Source organism: Pogoniulus pusillus, chromosome 15 (assembly GCF_015220805.1).
Source record: "Pogoniulus pusillus isolate bPogPus1 chromosome 15, bPogPus1.pri, whole genome shotgun sequence".
NCBI classification, from domain to species: Eukaryota; Metazoa; Chordata; class Aves; order Piciformes; family Lybiidae; genus Pogoniulus; species Pogoniulus pusillus.
This window is the reverse complement of record NC_087278.1, coordinates 9,517,710-9,539,524: the sequence shown is the minus strand read 5'-3', so window position 1 is coordinate 9,539,524 and position 21,815 is coordinate 9,517,710. Positions and strand designations below refer to the sequence as shown.

Sequence of the window (21,815 nt, the reverse complement as noted above, 5' to 3'; positions counted from 1 at the left end):
TCTGCTTAAACTGCCTCCATCTCTGAGATCTTCAGGTTCTGTGCACTTTCTCTGGTTCTGCCCTTGCTACCAGCTCCCAGCAAAGTCCATGTATTTTCCTGCTGACACACATGGCAGCTCCTGGGTGCAAAGCTTCTGCAGCAGAAAGCCTGCAAAAACAGCCACCCTCATCCCTTCTTTCCTCTATTCTTCTGGCATTAGAGGTGCATAATATGCGTGCAAAGAGGAGTGCAAGAGCCCAACGGCCCTGAGTGCTCTGAAACTGACCAATGGGAACATGACTGCAAAACCTGAGCGTGGTGAAGAAGTACATAAACCCTTATGGGAAGCAGAGATCTGGCCAGGAGAGCACCAGCTTCCCCTGGGCCCCAGGAGAGACAAGGAGATTCACGAGGTAGGTAAGAAGAGGCAAAGGAAGGAGAAGAGATTGGCCTGGCACTAGAGATGGCATGACAAGCACTCTGCCAGTCTTCTTTAACAAGCTCAGTAGCATCACAGCGTGATACTGCTATTGACTACTGAGAGCAATCAGCACTCAGCATCAGGGCAAGTGCCTGTACCTGTGTGCCCCGGGGAAACAGGAGAGGCAAGGGAAGACATCAGGCTTCCAGAGAGCAAGAGCAGCCGGTTGTGGGTGCATCTGCAGGCATGTGGTGCAGGGGTCCATAGCTATACTGGGAGCACTGGAGCAATGAGTACTGCCACAGGTACAAAAGGATGAATCCACAGATATGAAGGGGCTGGCACAGAGGTGACTTGGACACAGGCAAGCAGGGGTTGTCACTGGGTCTAGCCCTAACCACGTGGAGGGAAAGTGGAGGGAGTTCTACAAGCTCTTGTCCTGTGGTATTGGATGGGCATGGGCTCTGTGCACATACAGACACACTGCTGTACGTCCATGAAGCATACATTCCATAGCCTCTTCCAGGATCTCCCTGCCCTTCCACACCCTGCATGCCCCAGCAGCCTGCTTTCACAGCTCTTCACCAAACAATCCTCAGCCCCCTTCCCCACACATACAAGAACATCTTCCCCATCACTACTCAGGCGTGCAAACTCTCCACTCCCCAAAGCCACCTACCTACTTCACACCTTCCCTCAGAGCACTCCCACCTTCCCACATGCACCCCACGCTCATGTTCGTGTGGCAGCATGAGAGGAGCCAGAATAACCATGTGGGTAAGCATCCACCACCAGCCCAACTCCTGCAAACAACTCCCTCTTTTTCCTCTGCCTGTACCACCAGCCCAACTCCTGAAAACAATCCCCTCTTCTCCACCACCAGCCCAATTCCTGCAAACAACCCCCTTCCCCCTCTGCCTGTACCACCAGCCCAACTCCTGCAAACAGCTCCCTCTTCCCCCTCTGCCTGTACCACCAGCCCAACTCCTGCAAACAGCTCCCTCTTCCCCCTCTGCCTGTACCACCAGCCCAACTCCTGCAAACAGCTCCCTCTTCCCCCTCTGCCTCCACGACCAGCCCAACTCCTGCCAACAATCCTCTCTTCCCCCCTCTGCCTCCATCACCACCACTGCCACCACTCACTTTTCAGCAGTGCACTGAAGGAGGAAAAATGTCCTTTCTCTCAGCTAAGCTTGGCTCCTGCACCCAGGCACTCTCAGTCTGCAAAGAATGTTCCACAGCACCATGCTTAACTGTACCTGCCTGCTCTTTCCCACAAACATCCATTGTGCATTACAGGAGATGAATAATGCAAGCTGAAAGGGGACAAGTGAGAGTCTGAGGCCTCAGCAAGGCACGTGTACAGAGCAGAGTGGAGATGGAGTTGCCTCATTTGGTCAAAACTAACAGATGCTGCTGAATCTGGAAAGCCACCACTGCCTGAAGTGCTGCTTGGGTTAAAGTACGGTCATGAGGACAATTTAAAGAGGCTTTGGGGCTCAGGGTTTCTAATAGGTGCTGAGAGGTAACACAGAAGTGTTGAGTGTGGATACACAAGGAGGATCTTCATCTCCAAGATACTTAGCCCTGAGTTAAGCAGTTGAAGAGAGCCACTAGTAGAAAAGGGAACCATCATCCTAAACTAACCTCTGGATCATCTGCTCCTGTGCTTCAGGAGCATGGAAGAAGCACCATGACTAGCTAAACAAAGGGAAAGGGAGAGTGAAAGCAAGACAAGCAGGAGCCAAGGGGAATGCACGTGTGTGGTGCTCAGCTTGTTCGTCTCAAAGGGCTGGGGTTTGCCTCACCTTCACATGCCAGTATTGTGCTGGCAAGCAAGGAGGCCTGGAAGACACAAAACCACCTGTGTCTGTCAGCACTGCCATGAGCGTGTCCATCTGGGTGGGGCAATGCTGAAAGTGGACAACATGGACAAAGTGGTGTCACAGTGAGCACAAGGGCGTGCAGGCTCCGGGAGCTTGTATGTTTCCATGTGTGCAGCTGAGTGCTGTACTGCAGGGTGAACAGTGCACGTGTGTGTGAATCTGTTCTTTGCTGAAGACTCTGGTGCATTTGGGAGCTGTCATAAGGAGCAATGTGTCCTCTGTGGGTGCCTTGTGTGTGTGTGTGTGGCAGCATTTACACCCCCGTGAGACACCAGACCTGCAAAGTGAGCATCCTTGTGAAATCAGTGCTGTGAGCACAGCACAAACCTATGGTAATAGTGCATGTGCTGCATGCACCCCTGGGTGCATACAGGTTTGCAGGGATGGGATCCCTCTCTGGGCAGAGCAATCCATCTGACTCCTGAGCTGCATCTCCTCCTGGTCTCTGCTTTTCCTTTCTCGCCTTCCCTCAGTTCCCCTCTCTCAGTGGCAGCAACATACTCTGCCCTGGGAACCAACTCCCACACACCAACACACAGCAAGGGAACTCCTTTCCTTGCAGTTCCCTGGGATCTTGCCATATCAAGAGCCCAAAAGTGAAGAAAAACCTCACTGGGCAACCTGAACTGAACCTGTTCCCTTTCCATGTCTTTGTCATCCCTTTCCAGCTTTTAGGAACTGCATCACACACTTTCACTCAGACCCACAAGATTTCACCTGAGACACAAACCTCCACTCTTAACACCTGAAAACCAGAACCATGGCTCACATCCAAGCTATGGGCTACCTAAAACTGTCACAGCTCAGATAAGGAAGCTCAAAGTAACAAAGTTAGGAGGCAGCAGTCCCTGTAGCTGGGAATAGAGAGAGGCTCCTGCAGCTGCAGTGATACCTGTCTGACACCCACAGCTGGGTTTGCTGTAAGAAACCTTTTGCACAAATTGCAGTCAGCACAGATCAGACTCAGACCTCTGGAACCAAAGCAACACACCTTAGCTGTTCTCTCATTGCTCCCATAGAAGAAGGCTAAATCTTTGGCTAGATCCATCCAGAGGGACTTGGACTGGCTGGAGAGGTGGGCTCAGGAGAATTGCATGAGGTTCAGTGAGGCAAAGTGCAAGACCTATCTGGGGAATGATGAAATTGAGAGCAGCCCTGCAGAAAAGGACCTGGGGGTACTGGTGGGCGAGAAGCTGGACACAAACCAACATGCAGCCCAGAAGACAAATCACATCTTGGGCTGCATCAAAAGAAGTATGGCCAAGAGAGGTCATTCTGCTGCTCTGCTCTGCTCTGGTGAGACCTCACCTGCAGTACTGTGTGCAGTTCTGGGGCTCAACACAAGAGACACATGAACCTGCTGAAGGGCCACAAAGGCCATCAGAGGGCTGGAGCACCTCTCCCATGAAAAGGAGTCTGTTCAGCCTGGAGAAGACTCCAGGGAAACCCTATAGCTGCATTTGAATATCTGAAAGGGACCAGCAGGAAGGCTGGAGAAGGAATGTTTAGAGGGTCTTGTAGAGATAGGATAAGGAGCAACAGTTTTCAACTGGAGCAGGGCAGTTTTAGGTTGGACATAATGTAAAGAACTTCCTTCTTGAGAGTGGTGAAATCCTGGCACAGGCTGCCCACGGATGTGGTTGAGGCCCCACCCCTGGAGACATCCAAGATCAGATTTGATGCAGCCCTAGGCCATATGTGTTAGAGGTGTCCCTGCTCACTGGAGGGTGGTTGGATTAGATGACATGTGAGGGCTACTTCCAATCTGTGGATCCCACATACTGAGTAACCTCCAGGCTAGAACTCAGAGCACAGAGCCTGTCCATTCGGAGCACCTCCTAGGGCAGTAAGACTTGAACAAGAAGAAAACTCCAAAGACATCTTTTTATTCCTTTAAACAAATCTGCAGATCAATACTTTCCTCCCAGACACCCTACCCTGAGATATACGTGTTTGTTCTGGGGCTGATCTAAATGACTCAACTCCTCAAATGGAGATGCAAACAACTGGCCTCCATTTCAGGCTTTGCTTTTGCCCTATATCCCACTCCACGACTATTCCCTCTGGAGGAAAAAATCTAGCACACAGTAGCCAGACATGAAAATATGCACACCTACCCCAGAAGGCTTCACAGGCACCCAGCAAGACCCAGTTTCATCTAGACCTAGAATCATACAGTTCTGCCTTGGAAATGCAGCCTAACACTTAAGCTTCGCCTCAGATGCAATCTGGAATCTGTGATGTGCCCAAACTTCATCTAATTTTCTACACTGAAAGCCCAGCCTCTGAGATCAAGTTTGGCTCCTTTAATTTGTCCCCAGGTCTCTTTTGAACAGAGAGCCAGCCTTTCACCATACTGCTCACCAGCAAGGTAGTGTACCCCTTAAACACCAGAGTGCCCAATGCCAGATCCCCTCCTCGATGCTTTCCCCACACCACACAACAGGGCAGGCTGGCAAAGTCTGCCTCTCTGATCTGCCTGGTAGTAGCAGCCATGACCCATGGTACAGGTCTCTAGGAGCCAGGCCAGGATCTTCCTAGGTGTTTTTCCCCAGAGAGGAGACCTGCTGAAAGCTAACACAGTCTGGATGACCTTTTCACTGCTGGCAGTCACAGCCACAAGAAACAGCCCTTTGTGTTAATATTTAAATAGCCACCACAAAAAGCAGAGAGCCAGCCTCAGTGCCTGTTTGGGGCTCTCCTCTGTTCAGCACCACCAGCATCACCACTCCACCCACCCCAGTTCTTCCCTCACTTTAAGCTCTCTTCCTCCCACCCTCCACCCTTCTCTTCTCGGCTTCACAAGCCACTTCTGCTGATGCCTTTCCCAAGTCCTGCCCTGCAGCCCCGGCAGCATTCCTGGCTCTGCTGGGTCTGCAGAGTGCAAGCCCCTGATTACCATTCAAGCTAGATTCTCATTAGCCAGAAATGCCCCTCCAGGAGATCCATTAACACTCCATACGGTTAACTTAATCCGGCCGGTCTTGTGTGGTCTCTGCCCAAATTCCCTACTACATTAACAGTCTTGAGCCTTAATTAGCATGTGAGGCAGAGGTGGCATAATTAATGGAGATAATATGGACCATTAAGAATAAACAGGCCAGGCTGTCTCTCCCTGACCGTGCATGCAAATCCCCTTCTCTGTGGAAGCCACGGCAGCTTACCCAAAGGCAGCACACATTGAGGGGTTGGGATGCTCGAGGCTGAAGACAAGCCCTGGGATGTACAGCCAGCCCGGTGAAGAAGGATAGTGGACAGCAAATGGGATGCCAAAGAGGTCCTTCATCTGCTTGGGAGAAGAAGGGCTGCCAATGAGAAGGCAACGGTGCAGCAAGTGCTGTGAGGGAAATCCTTGCACTGGGGACAAGCAGTCACGTTCCCAGCTAATCCAGCCATCCCATCTTCCTGAGAGGCTTGGGAAAGAAAGGCTAAGGTTGTGTGATTCTCCACTCCCCTGAATGCTCAATTCAGGCTGCCATATGCATGCACACAGACTAACACAATGGGTATGTGCCCTTGAACACAATGTGCAAGGAGAAAGTGTCTGCCTAACAGGGAACAGGCTGTAGCAGCTGGCTGCAACTGGGGATGATGCTCAGGAGTCCCCTTTCTGTTCACTGAGCCCAAATATGATGAGAACACAGTACAGGACAGAGAGGGTTTAGATGAAGGAGGTAAGTGATGACCTGTGGGACTGGAGGAAAACGGACTGGGTGCACAGGTGGCTGGCCAAACCAGCTTGGTCATTGCAAGCAAAAGGGCAACTTCATCCAGACCCTCTCCCACCCCAGGCAGAGCCAACTGCTCCCCAGAGAGGACACCCTGGCTGGGAGGAGGGGAGAACTGGTGCTGCCAGCAGCGAGGGGACATTGCAGGAGCAAAGGCCACGAAGTGGTTGGAGCTGCAGTGTGCCAGCCAGGCTGCGTGAGCAGAGCCTGCGTGTGGCTGCTGCTCTTCCATCATCCCACAGCCCTGACTCCTTCCTCTGAAACGTGCACTTGCAAAAGCGTAAGACAAAGCAGGGGAGGAGGGAAGCAGAAGCCAAGCCAAGGAAGCAGAGACTAATGACAGCACCGCTGGGCTGCTAATTCACACCTCCAGCAGCACCCATCAGGCTGGGGAGAGAGTGGGAAGCTTGCCACAGGGACCTGCGACTGCAGGGAATGGCATCCTGGCTTGTTCCTGAGGCCTAACCCACCCCATTCCAGCTGCACATAGCTCCGTTCCCTTCAGCATGTCCCTCTGGGCTCTGCAGAAAGGTTTGCCTTGGGGACAATGATCCCTTAAGTCCAAAGTGGTCCCCGGTGCCTTGGCCCTAAAGCACCCATCTGGCGCTAAGTAGCTTTGCTTAGCAAAGAGCTGCAGGGTGAGGCTGCTCTCTCCCAGGGCAGCATCAGGACTGTGCTCTGCATCAGCCCAGCTGCCTTCACATGCCCACTGGGCAGCAGGCAACGACTGAGGCCCTGAGCAGAGCCCATCTTTCCCACTTTCCAGCGCAGCAAGCAGTTCCCACTCCCCCAGGCCCACCAGTCAGCCCCTGCCAAATCCATTTGTCCAATCTTGCGCTTTCTACTAATCCTGTTGAGCCATCCTTTAAGTTGCTCTAAGGCAGAGATAGAAAATACAACTGATGCCTTAAGATGCTTCCCCTGACCTTGCTCAATTCAAGATAAAGGGCTTTGATTTAAAAAAATTACAGTGGGGGGTCTGTCACTGATCCATCGCATGGATTAAAGGAAAACAGAGACACGGGAGGCAGCCAGTGCTAGGTGAGGAGGTGGGGAAGGGAAGACAAGTCACAAACAGCATGGGAGGGGGAGACAGAGGAAAGGAAAGGACAGAAAGAGATAGGGGAGACAGAAAAAAATTCATTCTCCCTTGCCATTTCCACACTTCACTACTGGCAGAAAATCTTTATACACACATGGTGCAATACAACATGTCCCACCACATTCCTTGGTCTGTAAAGAAGAACCATGCAGCTGCAGTGTCCCATGGTGTGACAAGGCTGGGAACAGGCTGCTGAGATTAGACAAGAGCTCCTTGGTCCGTGAGGGGCAGCCAGTTGGGAGCAGAGATAAAATGTGGAGGTGTAAATCGTTGCTACAGAGATCTCACCACCTACTGATGTTGTATAGGCCTTCCTGACCTTATGCTTTGTCTCTTCCTTCATGCCAAACCTCTCCCCTCATCTTCTGCCCTTGCTGACAGTACTGTCCCTCACTCTCTCTGCTGCCTGTCCTGGCCCAGGTTACATCTCACAGCAGCCAAGTAGACTTTCCACCTTTACTCACCTCAGTCTCCTATATTCCTTCATTCAAAGGTTATCCTGAACTGTTTTCTTCTGTAGGAAATGTGCTAAGTGCTACTAAGGGCACCTTCTTCTTTTGCTCCAAAACCACAAGGTTGTTGCACCCCAGCAGGCAATTCTTCTTCCCAGCATGAGCCCATTTCCTTCCTTTGAACCTATTCTGCTTGAAGACCACTCACAAGATGGCTGATGTTTCATTTTCATTCATTTTTCCTCTGCCACCTGCAAGAGGGTCTCAGCTATTCAGTAAACATGAGAAACTGTTCACTTTAGCAAGGGTTTTGTCACTAAATCTCCCAATCTGCCTTAGAAGAGCCTAGTGCTGAGCTGGGAGCTGACTTTTTCAAGTGGGTCAAGATGTCCCCATGCTTTGCTCAGGCCTGAAAGCCTCCTTATAGATAGTCAATATCCTCTCAGCTTCTCCTCCCACTCTCCTCCACTTCAAAATTCCACTTCCTATTTTCCAGTCCTCCTAGGATCCAGTTCCTTGGAACCAGTGCTGGCCAAGGGTAGCCTCAACTAATTTCAAAGCTTTTGCACAGCTTCTTCCCCTCATCCTACACCATGCAGCTGACACTAAAGTTTTCACCTGCATGGGACGTGGCACAGCTCATCTCTGTGGTGTCGCTTCCCACCTAGCAATGTCCTGTGTCCTTCTGTCACTGCGAAGTCGCGCTGCTGCAGCCGAGAAAGAGGCAGCTGATAGATGCAGAAGAGGAAAGCTGAAGGGTTGCTGGCAAAGAAGCAACAGAGACCACGAAAGAAGACAGGTCTATAAAACCACAGATGACACAGGAAGAGTAGAGAGGACAGGTGTTAATCGAGGGTCAGGAAATGAAAGCGGAAAGGAAGAGGTTCAAGACAAACAAGAGGAAGTCTTGGACTGCATGCTGCATGGTTAGGCTGCAGAACTTTCTACCACCAGATTTTTGTGGGTGCCAAGAGTTTCCCTGTCTTGAAAAGTGGCTGGACAAAACTCAGGGAAGAAACAAATCCACAGAAACATAGGAAATGCACAGCAGACCTTCTAGCACAAGGTCCTTCAGCCACACATCATAAGAGTGCTCAGAGGACGTGTTCCTATGCAGTTGTCCAGGCTTTATGCTCTTCCCTCTTTCAGCCACTGTTGCAGACACTGAACTGGAAGAACCCTAAGCCTGGCTCAGTAGGGTCCTTCTTATGCTCCTATGGGTTTCCATAGCCAGGCTGACTTGGAAGTCCTGGGCAAACAGTAGCTATGGGAAACAATATCACTTTGGTGCATTAGATCATATTGATGGACAAGTGAACAAACAGCAGAGTCCATTCCAAGAAGGACTTTTTTTTTCCCCTTCTCTCCCACATTTATCCCAGTATGGATTCTTGCTGGGAATAACATCTGTGCTTGAGTGCCAGCCCCCTTGATGCCTTGTTCCAGACTTTTAAGACCAAATTTCCTTTCCTGGTTGATAAAGACAGAGCCCTTTCAGCAGACCATCTGTATCAGGGCCAGCCCCCTTGAATTCCCTTCCATTTTTCTGACCTGTCTAGCACTCTGTTCATGGCAGCCTCTCCACATTAATCCTTTTATTACGATCTGACTCAATTTTCCTGGCCTCTGACTGCAACAGGGGGGAAAAATGAAGGGTACTAATCCTTCTGACCTTGTTGTCCCAATTCTGGACCATCTGTGACTAGGAATTCAGAGCAGGAAGGTCTGATTCTCCTGACCCCACTGTCCTCATGCCAAACCATCCTTTTCTGGAAAGAGAGATCTGCCAGCTCTGGTAGGTTCAGCCTGTTCCCTCCTAGAAGGTTCTTACGGCAAAGCCACCTTTCGTTTACAGGAACTTCTGACAGGATTGCTTCCTAGACTACCTCTCCAGACAGAGAGGATGAAGAGATGAAGAGAATAATGCCCTCCACCTCCATCAGACTCCATTTACCAACTCCTCCTATGCCACCTCTCTGCTCCCTTAACACCAGCGCCTGCAGGTTCTCCCCAGCTATGAGACAAGGAATCAACAAAAGGTGACAGACAGGCAAACATCTCAACATCTTCCTGGCAATGCTGTAGAAGAAGAGGCCTTACAGTTCACACCACCTCGACCAACAGCCAAGTCTAGCTTGTTCTCTCCACCCCATTTCACTGCCATGTGTTTCCTTGCTGCAAGAAGGTGCATCTCCATAAACCTGCCAGATGTCACAGACCAGCCTCAGCCTGAACATTCACACCAGGAGACTTCCATGTATCTTCAGAGCCATCAAACATTCACCCAGCCTCACCCCATACCTTTGTCAGTCTTTTGTCACCTTAAATGTCTTCCTCTCCCTGGTGTTCACAGTCCTCAAATAATTGTAAACTGCTATCACACCATCATGTAACTGAGCACTACATATTTAGTTCTTTTTAATCTCTCCTCATAAATAAGTCCCTCCAGCCCTCTCATCTTTTTATTGCTCTTCTCTGACTTCCCTGCAGTTTATCATCCTGCTTCAGCTAGGGTAACACATAGGTTTGAATTCTGGTTTTCCAGACTGGTCTCACTAAAGTCTTGGAAATAACAGGAACTGGATCTCCCTTGTGCTTCAAAGCTTGATGTTTCTGCATGTACTTGAGCACAGTAATGCCAGGAAAGCTAACTTGCTTCATACACTTGGCACCAAGTAACATAGAGTCATAGAATCAACCAGGTTGGAAGAGACCTCCAAGATCATCCAGTCCAACCTAGCACCCAGCCCTATCTAATCAACTAGACCATGGCACTAAGTGCCTCATCCAGGCTTTTTTTGAACACTTCCAGTAAAGCACAGGACCAGGGAAAGGAATAAGCAGATTCCCAAGAGGTGGAGGAGAAGACAAATGGGCAGACAGAATGAGTGTTCTCCATCTGAACATGGCACACAGACACGTCCTTACACACCTCAAGAAGAGACATCAGGTCCAAGAGATGGAAAAGGTGCACATTCACACAAATGCTCACTGCACAAACCCACAGTCACCTGCAACACACGCAGAGGTGCCTAGACAAATGCACATGGGATCATGTAGAGATGGACAACACAGACAAAGCTGAGCAGGGAATGGCACACAGGTGCACACAGACTTTGAAAGGATGTGGTTAGTAGGTTGAGGGAGGTTCTCTTCCCCCTCTGCTCTGCCCTGGTGAGGCTGCATCTGGAATATTGTGACCAGTTCGGTACCCCTTAGTTCAAGAAGGACCTCAGGGAGAGTCCAGCTTAAGAGAGTCCAGCATAGAGCCACAAAGATGATCAAGTGAGGGGAACATCTCCCTTACGAGGAAAGGCTGGGGGAGCTGGAGCTCTTCAGTTTGGAGAAGAGAAATCTGAGGGGTGACTCCATTCATGTTTATAAGTGTATGAAGGGTGAGTGTCAGGAGGACAGAGCCAGACTCTGCTCACTGATATCCAATGACAGGACAAGGGGCAATGGGTACAAACTGGAGCAGAGGACATTCCACATGAACATAAGGAAAAATCTTCTCACTGAGTGGGGGACAGAGCACTAGAACACGCTCTCTAGAGAGGTTGTGAAGTCTCCTTCTCTGGAGACATTCAAAACCCACCTGAACACATTCCTATGTGACCTACTCTAGGTGCTCCTGCTCTGACAGAGGGGATGGACAAGATGATTTTTTGAGGTCACTTCCAACTCCTAACGTTCTGTGACTCTGTGAGGCACAGATATAACAAGATGCATACAAGAGGATAGGAAGGGCAAAGCCTGGCAGAAAATGGCTCTCTCCCTGTTCACAAACATACATGTTCTCATGCATAAACCAATGTTCCCAGAGGAAGGAGAGCTCATGAAGTCCTCATAGTAACCTAAAAATACACAGGCAGCTCTGACCCATCTGGTCTACAGAATGAGTGCATGAGCCATGGAAAGAATGAATACAAACATATGACACCTTGCCTTAAGGCAACTGGTAGCCTGTACACCATCCTGAGACACAGCCTGCACATCTATAGCGCCTTCCGTGGTGATTAGCTTATCATCCAAGCCACTCACAAGTGGAGCGAGTGCTGGGCTGTATGGAGGGGAAGGAAGGGACTTCCCCACAGGCCAGCTGTGGCAGAGCCAGGGATACCTTCTGCTGCTTCATGACCCTCTTCCCAAGTCGTGTTACTGATGATCTGTCCTCACAACAGTGTTTGCTTTGTCACTCTGCTGTCAGACTGATACCCACAGGAGTCAAAAGAGCCCTGTTTCTTCGAAACAGCCCTTCCTCCACAGCTTACCAAAACCAGACAAGTGTTCATCTTGTGTACTGGTGCCTTTGTGTAGGAAAGAATGTGGGTTCGTGGTCCCCAGACACATCTTCTCAGCTCTGTGAAATTCATCTTGCACCATCAGCTCCTCAAAGCATTGTCTGGAACAAAATGCTACACTTAAGGACTGCAAAGCTGGAAATGTACTCCCTGAAGAGATGGGGAGGGATGGCCTCAACACATCAGCTAGGTCAGGTAGGTGGATGGAGGGACCTCACCTTCAACAGCAGGACAGACATCTATGGGATTTTGATGCTGTGCTTATTTCCATAGCATCTGGTGCCACATTGCAAGGCACCATGTAGCCACTGTGTCTATCCAAACTGACTGGAAACTCTGAAGTGTCCCATCTAGAGACCAAGCCCATCAAGTCATTCACCTCAGCCTGGCTCCTAATAGCTTGTTTCCCATCCCTTACAACACCATGGAAAGAGTGACAACTGCCTTTCCCTCCTTCTGTACCTCAGCTGGTCAGCTGGAACTGGGTTTCCTCTTGGCTTACAAGTCTAGAGCAAATGAGGTCATTTCTCCTCAGTGACAGAAAATTATCTGGTCAGTCCTGTTTGTGAGGAAAGTGGTTCATCAAGGCAATGGCTGGGCACCCCTCAGCTCCCGGGACACCCAAAGAACTGCTATAAACCCTTAAAGTGGAGGTCAAGGAACACCAAGGCAAGCCACAAAACTGCACCAACTAAGGAGCACAAGAAAACCAGGATGCAGCTCTCCTAAAGCAAAGCTGCCAGAGCAACTTGCCACTAAAGCACAGGCAACAGTGGTCCTGCAGCCACTGTCACCTCCAAAGTGCCAAGCTTGACTCATCTGTGGCTTTAAATGCAGCCTTCATGTGGTTCACAGCTGCAGGAAACCCATTCTGGTCCAGCAGAAAGAAAGGACTGGAGGTGGGTCACAGCCCTTTGATCTGCTCCCTCAGATTTGCTCTCTCCCCTTCCAGCCCAAAAAGATGACTTCTACCCCCAGCCCTGGCATGGGAGGTTGCTCCTGTGTGTTCACCCTGCCTCCCTTCAGCGTCTCAACTCCACATCCTCGTTCACTCCTCTTCCCACACAGAAAGACATCAGGAGACACTGAGCTCTGTGCCTAGAGAATCTCAAAGAAAGCTCAGGCACCTGCTGTAACTCAGCATCAGGACCAGACTGGACAACCCCCACCAGCAGCAGCTGCAGTGCTACTGGGCAAGCTCCAACTTCCTCCATACCTGCCTGAAGCCTGGGCTCCCTCGCTCTTCACAACAGCTCTGTTCCTCCATGCGGGAGAAAAGCAAAAGCTTCTCTGTTCCCAGAAAAGGAGATGCTGTCCTGGAGCTCACTTGCTCTGCACCTAAGCTGCTCATGTCCTGTGATGGTGCACAGGCATGGGTGAGGGCTGCAGGAGTCTTTTGGGGACATCACACCCCTTTTGCTCGAGCAGGATGCCTCTCAAATTACTAGAGTGTGAGGGCAGAGGTGCTCCCTGCATGTCCTCTATCCTCCCTCACACAAAGAACTTAGACCAGGTCTACACTTCAGGGCACCAAGGGAGAAACTACAGAATCTGGGGTGAGAGAGAGAGCAACCCAGGTCTCTCACTCTCAGCAAATGTACTGATATCTTCTGGCACAGCTGCTGACAGTACTAGGAGGATTCAACAGGCCCTGATGTGACCACTAGCTTTTTTCCCAGGTGAACAGTGCTTTCCACCACTCTCAAACAGGGTCAGATGAGGCAGCTGCACTCTGCCTGGAGCTGCATCTGGCTTCTGACATGACCCAGGTAGGAACAAACACCATGGACATCATCACAGCTATGCTTCCCTCCCTCTGCCTGTGATTTTTACCTTTCTGATTTTAACCACGAGCTTCCCCCCAGCAAAAACTACACCTCCGTATGCTTCCCTTCCCCAGATGCCCTCTCTACCCTCCAAAGCAGCTTCTGCTCCAGAGCTGAGCTTTGCACCAGCACAGCAGAGCAGACAGCACATTCCCACTTTGCCTGGAGCTGGGGGAAGAGAGGAAAAGGCCATGCATCCACGGTTCTTCCCTCGGAGCCGTAGTTTTTGACAGGGGAAGGCAGACTGCTTCCCACCAACACATCTGCACACTCCTGGGGTGGATGCCTTGAAAGCCAACCGCCTCCCCAAGGCAAATAACGAGGTGAGGAGAGTAGCCCGTGGGGTGGCAACTGCAGAGGGGAAAGGTTTCCAGGCTGGGGAAATCGGTAGGATTACAGTGGCTGTTTATCACCTCAGGCACTGCATCGGCACCCCTCCGCTCCCTGCAGCTTCCTCGCTGCTACTGGTAGGGCCTGCGGGGGGGGCGAAAAGGGGGGGGCTGTATTTAAATATATTAATAATGCATGTTCCATGCAAATGAAGCTTCCTCTGAATATTCCATTAGTGATGCTGTCAGGCTGCGCTTCCTGGAACCCAGGAGTGGCAGTATTTATGGGGAGTGGAGGGGCAGGATGCAGGTCACCAGGAATCCCTTCCCATCCCATCCCAGCCCCCCTTCTCCCCATCTCTCCCGTATCACACGCTCCCACTACGCTCCCACCTCCCAGCGCACAGCAAATTCCTTGGCTCACAGCATGCAATGCAGCCGGGCTCCCCAGTCCCCTAGGCAACCTTCAGGGACACGGACACCCCCTTCCTCCCCACCCCCTACATCATCTTCTCCCCCTCCCCCCTCTCTAATCTCAGCAATCCCGTCCCTGCTCCATAGCTTGGTTTCTAGTTCCCTACCTCGGGATGGGAAGAAAGATTGTGCTCTCCAGCCTTTAGGAGAAAAGGGAGGGAGCAGCTCCTGAGTCTGGCCTCCACATGTGCATCCACTTTCTGTGCACCCACTTGGTGTGCGCACACCAGCCCCCAGCAGCGGGTACTTGTGTGAGCCCGGAGCGGGTGCCAGCGGACCGCGGGCTGAGCACGGCCGCAAGATGCACGCACCCGCAGCGCACGACGAGCAGCGCTCTCCTCCCCATCGCCGACAACTCCTTCCTCGGGTGCTTGCAAACATATTGTTTGTGTACAGCCGCCACTGCCTCTGCACACACGCAGTGCACACACAAGGGCTCCCATGCATGCATGCAGAGGCAGGGGGGAGCCACACCAGCACACACATGAGAGGGCATTACACACGGCAGCTCCCAAATACGCTGCCTGCCGCAGCATTAGCAGATTTATGCTGCCTTCCTCCGGCCAAATCCAAGCCTTGGAACGGGAACAGCAGCAGCTGTGCACTCCTGCCCGTCCTGGGATGAGAATAGGATGCGTCTGTTCGTCTCTCTCCCCCACCCCCACGCCTCCTCCTCCCCCTCCTCTTGCTCCCATTCATTCATTCAGCTTCTCCTCCCCCCATCCGATGCCCCAAAGCAGGAGAATCCTTATGCATAAAAAACGTGGGCATGCTTTCTCTGATGGAATAAATGGGCACACAGACACCCAGCAAGCAATGCCTATGCACATACATAAGCTTTGGAGTAGCTGTCCTGGGCCCCTACATAAATAACCAGCTCCCACCGCCACCACACGCACACTCACACACCCGACAGACACCACGCAATGACTTTTCTGCAGCCAGTCTGCCTCCCAGCAGAGCAGTTTAAGAGCAGAGCAGAGATTTACTCACACCTCTGCATCCAAACCAGGAGAGTGTTCACACACACACACTGACACAGGCATCACTGTCTGCAAGGGCTCCCCAACAAAGTTTGCAAAGAGGCAGGGAGCAGAGGGCTGTGGGATGAGGCTGCCTGCTCTTCCCTCCCATAACTGCAGCTAATGTACATATATGTCTGTATCTATAGCTGTATATGCACATACATGTACGTGAGGGGGTATATACATACACCTAGAGCTATTCCTATACATTTCTATGTATACACACACACACACATATACATACACATGCATCCCCTCCTCTTGCAAGGTCTGAACAGAAGCAGAACAGTCAAAACCCAGCTGTGTGCAGCAAGTCCTGCACCTATTCAGCATCCTAATCCTAACCAAGAGCACACATACACACACATGCACACAGAAAGGAGACCTGTCTCCAAGCCTCTCTCCCTCCCATCACCCCATGTGGGCATTATCTCCCCCACACCCCACCCCCCACACACCTCCACCCCTCCAGCCACTTCCCTATCTCCCTTGCACTCACCCCTTGCCTTCATCCTCAGATCAGAGACATGAACCCCCCAGGAAGTGCATGTACGGACAGGAGAAAGGCAATCTATCCATCCTGCCCTTCTCCCCAGCCTCAGTCCTTCCCCTCCAATCTCAGCCGCTTCTCGCAGAGGCGACACGGACGACGAGAGGGAGCGGAGGACACAGCGAGGCAGCTGCACTAGGACTGCACACACGGACGTGTCACGCACACGCACACGTACCTGCTTCTGGAGGGGCGATTGCTCCCAGCTTCCAAATGGGGCATGACAAGAGGCGAAGTGGAGGCACGGAAGAGCCCTGTCTTCAGCAACTTGCAGCCCTGTGGATGTGTGTGTGTGTTTATGGGGGGGTATCCCCCACCTTGTGCCACCCCTTGGAGCTGTGCTGTCCCCTGCCCCACAGCTGCCTCATTCCCGGCTGCACCTAGGCAGCACTCCCAGCCTGGCACACAGGCGAGCCCGACAGGCGGGGAGGGAGCAGCAGTCCGGGGAGGGCACACACAGCCGGAGGATTTGCTGCCTTCGCCGCATCCGCATCACTGGGGGAAGACGGCAGAAAGGGCTGTATTGGCATTTAAAACGAGAGTGATTAATTCGGCACTGGCTCGGCTGATAGGGCTGTGGGACCAGAGCCGGCACTGCTTCTCCCAGCTGGGAAGGCTGTGACAAGCAAAAGTCGCTCTCCCATGGAGCCAGCTCCGAGCTCTCCTCGCCTGCACTGCCGCCGCTCCGGTGCAGGCAGAAAGGGGTGGGCCTCCACCGTAGGCATGAGCACGCATGCAACAGCTGCTGGGAACTGCACACACACGCACAATTCCCTTCCAACAGCTGCCGGAGAGCTACACACAACATACAACAGCTTCCCAGGAACACATGTAAACAACAGCTGCTGGGGAATCACACACACACACACACAGAGGCTACAGCTTCTCAGAATCAAGTCTCCCCCGTGAAAATATCACATCTGCTGGAAATGATACAGCAGCAGCTCCCCAGGAGCTACATGCACAGGCACATGCATGCAACAGCTAACACCTGCTGTCACAGGTGTGTGCTACAGCCATGTGAAACTATGCCTTGGTACATGCCCCTGCACTATTTTCCAAGAAAACTGGCACACATTGATGCAACAGGAGGTGGAGGAAACCATTCATCCAAACACACATATGTGACCTCTCTGTGGAGACAGTCTTTCATGTCCCTCCTCAAATCACCACACATGAAAATGCAACAGCTCCTCAGAAGCCACCTGCAACTACATACCCTCATGGACAGGCAGCAATTTACTGTGAGACCTTCCACCCTCCCTGCACCCAAACCCACACATGCCATCACTGATGGCACTCAGAAACAAGCACCCACATGCACCAGGGGCTGGGGAGCTGCTCACAGCTCAGCCCCCCCAATATTGCATGAGGCAACTATCTGCTAGGAATCCACCTTACCAAACAGAAGGTGACCCCAGAGAAATTCCTTCCCATCCCCTTTACAGAAAGCACAAACATACATGACAATTAGGCTTAAATAATCTCTGTGCAGGCATACAGACACAGAGCACAACTCACAGGACACCATGAGTCCTTTACACTCACCACAACTGTGGAGGGACTCCCTGGCCTGGACTCGCACAGACATGCAACAGCTGTAAAGAAACTCAGGAATATAGGACACTGGATGGGAGCTGGCTTCCTGGATGCACGATCCAGTCTCCTGCTATTCCAGGCAACCACATCATATCATCTTGCTCAGAAACGTCTCAAGGTCCATCCTAGCACTGTGAGAGCATTTGCTGCCTGCTCAGAGGCTGGTCTGGCCCCTCCGATGTTAGATATCTGCCCCAACACCTGCATTTACTCATGACCAATTCACACCCACCTGTTCTTGTGTCGTCTGACTGCAAGAACAAAGGAAGTGCTCTGAAACGTCCGCTTGTAGCTGAACAGGCACCACCTGCACCCCTGCCTCATGCAAATGCACACATAGGCAACAGCTGAGTGAAGATGTTCCCCTCAGCATAAATATCAACATGCTTACAACAGCTTCTAGGAAACAGATGCCCAAACTCTGCCCCCTGCACCTACTCACACACACAGGTACAGACAGACAAACACAGGTAACCTCTGATGAGTTTCTTCATGCAGTCCAAAAACTGCAGTGGAATTACTCTGCCACACACACCCCAGTGCAGGCAGCACTGTTATTAAATGCATTATATCACAATGTCCAGTTGCACCTAGAGAGTCATAGAATCGTTTTGTCCGGAAGAGACCTTTAAGATCATTGAATCCAACCCTTACCTAACTACCAAGTTAATGCTAAACCATGTCCCTTACCACCACATTTATGCATCATTTAAACACCTCCAAGGATGGGCATTCAACTACCTCCGTGGGGAGCCTCTTCCAGGTTTTGAGAACCCTTTGAGTGAACCAGTTTCTTTTAATCCTGAATCTAAACATCCCCTGGTGCAACTTGAGGCCATTTCCTCTCATCCTAAAAGCAGCTCACCTCTGGCCTACCTCCTCATCCTGATAGTTGTTGTGTAAGCACAGAACAGTGTCATTACCTCATCTATCTCACATCTGCAGATCTATAGGAGAGTGGTGAACTCCTCTGATCCTCCTGCACATTTTTGTCTCTGTTGGGAGAGAAATAATCTCACAGAAATCCAAACCCAGCAAGTACAGGACTGCCCCTGCCTGCTTCACATGCATACAGCAGCCTGAGGGACAGGACTCTAGGCCCACTAACACTCTACACAGAGGGGCAAACAATCAGTAGCCTTAAGGGAATGAGCTGCTTCCCTCAAAACAAAGCCACCAAGAGTGGAGGATCCATCTACAAAACTTACCCCAGACACCACAGAGACCACCTAGATGACATAAGGAAACACCAAGTACAAACACACAAAGTCATCAGCCCTGATGAAAATGACATATAAGAAGCTTGTTGTGTCCTCTTTTGCTCCAAACCTGCAAACTCGAGTGGACAAACACACACACACTCCTCAGAGAGACAGGAGATGAGCAGCTCTGAGGACACTTCTGGATGTTCCCTGGACCATCTGCAGATGGCTGTTCCCACTGGATTAAATGCCAGAGTTACTCAGCCTGGGATGAGAAGAGAAAGAAGCTCATCTTGGCAACTGCAGGTTCTCGTTTCCTTGCCCCTGTTGCTCTGCAGGTTTGTGACCACGAGGTTTTTCCTCCAAGCTCTTTTGAAGCTAAAAGCGAAAGGAACAGAGACTTGCTTCCACCTTTTTCTACCTCTTCCAAGGACAGACACTACCTAATCTTGGAGGGTGTCAAAGTAGGCGAAAAGGTTTCCATCTCTAAATGAATGCAGGATTTGCTCCTGCTTGAGATCCTCCAAGATCATCTTGCATTCTGATTGGGTTGAGACTCTGTGAGGCTCTTCTGCTGGCACAGACCTGTTCTGGACTCAGAAGTGCTAGGGAAGGATCTTTGTGCTGCCAGGGCCCATGGGGGTCAAATAGTACTTCCTTATACTACTGCTGACCTGGGAAGAGCACCTAAATCCAGCAGAACAGAACTCCCATGAGAGACAAGCAGGAGCAAGCACCATATCCTCAGCAGTGTGGGACATTTGGGTCCTCAATTTGATTCAGAGCCAGGCTCCCACTGCTTATTTGTCCCATTGCAGATGATCATTCACGGGATACAGGAGCTCACCCTCATGATTATTTTGCAGTGTCTCTGACCTTGTCAAAAGCCCGGGAAAGACTCTGTTGTTTGTTACTTTACAAGTAAGGGGGAAAAAAAGAAAGAAGAAAAAAAAACCCACAACAACCCAAAAACTTTCACCAATTAAAAAAACCTCCTAAGGACGTCACAGAAATGTTAAGTCAGCTGCAGAGATGCTTCATTCTCCATGCCCAGCACTACAGAAGGAAAATCATTGAGTACTTTTGTAATCATGTCCCTGAGACCACCACCCTCCAGCCAGGTCTAACCTCTCTGCCTCCTTAATGGGGATGGAAACAGCCCTGAGAACCACCTTGATTTGCACCTTTCTTCTCAGCTGCTGCTCTGTTGGCTACATCCTCTAAGACTGGAGATGCTGTTATAGGGATGAGCACGGGAGCTGACCTTATTAGAGCGATTCCCTGGTGTTATTCCAACATATGCCAGGGAGCTATTAAGTCCCAGAATATCCCAGAATCTGGGAGTCACAAAGGTGATGATAAAAGTGTGTTTTTTAACCCTCTGTGACCGAACCAGGGAATCCTGGAGGTAATGTTCAACGTGGACACTACCTCAAGGGAGCAGGGGCTGGGAGTGCAGAAAGCCATTCGCACTCATCCCCCATCACCTGGCCCTTGTGCCATTTGCCTGCCCGAGGAGGGAAGAGTCAGGCAGGGAAGGCAGCCATGCAGTCTGCCTGTGCTGCCTTCAGTGCTTGCTGCCAAGGAAAGGAGTCTCTCTGGGAGTGTTTCCAGCTCTCAGAGGTGATGGATCAGCTCTTCTCCCTCTCTGCCTCTTCCCCCGCCCATCTGCCCATCTTCCCCAGGGGTACAACCAGGTCCCACGGCTGGGGAAAGCAAGCCCTGGGAGGAGGCTGGGCTCTGCCCTCGCTGCAGTCAGAATCTCTTCGCTGATCTATACTGCGGTGAGCAGTGACAGATTGATTTTACAGCTCTGCTTGGAGCCGGCCGCTGGCCCTGGGCTGTGGATGAATCAGCTTTCTCTGGGCCTTGCCTTTTATTTCATTATTTTCCTGCAACTTCCCTCACAGGCAGCTAAAGAAAGAGCAAGAGGGAGAGAGACAAAGTTGGCAGATTTCCTTCCTTGCTCGTGTGCTCCCAGCCTCCCAGTTTGGCTTTGAGACTCTGGGAGGAGGGAAGGAAGAGATTGTTTTCCAGGGACTGACAGCTGTCAGGAATGAAGACATGAGGCTCCTTCGACATGGGTAGCTGCACATTGCAAGGGCCGTGGGAGATGGCAAGTGCTGTATAAGCGCTCCGTAGCGTGGATGCCTCCTGCACTGTTATGCTGACGGCTCCTTCTTTGCCAAGTGCCATGAGTGGGGCCCAGTTTTTACTACAAGGGGCAGCATGTTTGGAAATCACATCCTGTCAGTGCACTGGACCTGCTCACAGCCTGTAGGGTGGAAGTGCTTCCAAGTTCTCCCCTAAGAGCTGTAGACCTAGAGGGTGGTGCAAGGGCTGTATGCTGCTGTCTTCCTCAGGCTGAGAGGTCTCTGAGTATGCCACAACTAGGAGGTTCTGCTGGGATTCGGTAGCTCCTCCAGGCAGGGAATCAACCTTCTTCCCTCTTATGGTTTAGACATTACCCAGAGGGAGGCAGACCTGGTGGTGACTCTGACGGTTATTGTGCCATCAAGAAGAGCAACAGTGAACTGAAGCGAGGAGAGGGTAGCAAAATCAAAGGGCAGAAAGGTATTGGGTTTTCCAGCTCTGGTCTCAAACTACAGTGAGACAGTTCAAATCCTCAAAGTCCCCATTAGCAGAAGACAGTCTGGGAAAATTGGTGTTCAAAGAAAGAGCAGAGAATGGAGAGATCAACCCAAAGTGCAACATGTTCCTCTCTACACTCCAAACACCACTGGAGTGAACAGGATCAAATCTCTGAACTATCAGACTTGGCTGCTGTCAGAGCTGAAAGGTCTACTCAGGGGATTTCTCACTCGTGCATCACTTTTGCATCTGCCCATCATTGGGAGGAATAACTGAAGGAACCATCATCACTTTGGTCTGCTCCAGCCTTCGTCCCACGCAGTCATCTCCCAAGAGCAGCTTCACAT

The 21,815-nt window shown here is 51.2% G+C and overlaps 1 long non-coding RNA gene across 3 annotated transcripts in view; it reads right to left on the bottom strand.

Moving 5' to 3' along the window:
* The window catches only part of LOC135181867 (uncharacterized), a 61,114-nt gene extending 43,295 nt beyond the window's left edge, over window positions 1-17,819 (bottom strand). For all 3 annotated transcript variants that reach the window (XR_010305003.1, XR_010305005.1, XR_010305004.1), the window contains exons 1-2: window positions 17,624-17,819; window positions 16,254-16,351 (exon numbers count right to left, since the gene is read on the bottom strand). This is a non-coding gene — a long non-coding RNA (uncharacterized LOC135181867). The remainder of the gene's footprint in view (window positions 1-16,253; window positions 16,352-17,623) is intronic.
* Between the last annotated feature and the right edge of the window lie 3,996 nt (window positions 17,820-21,815).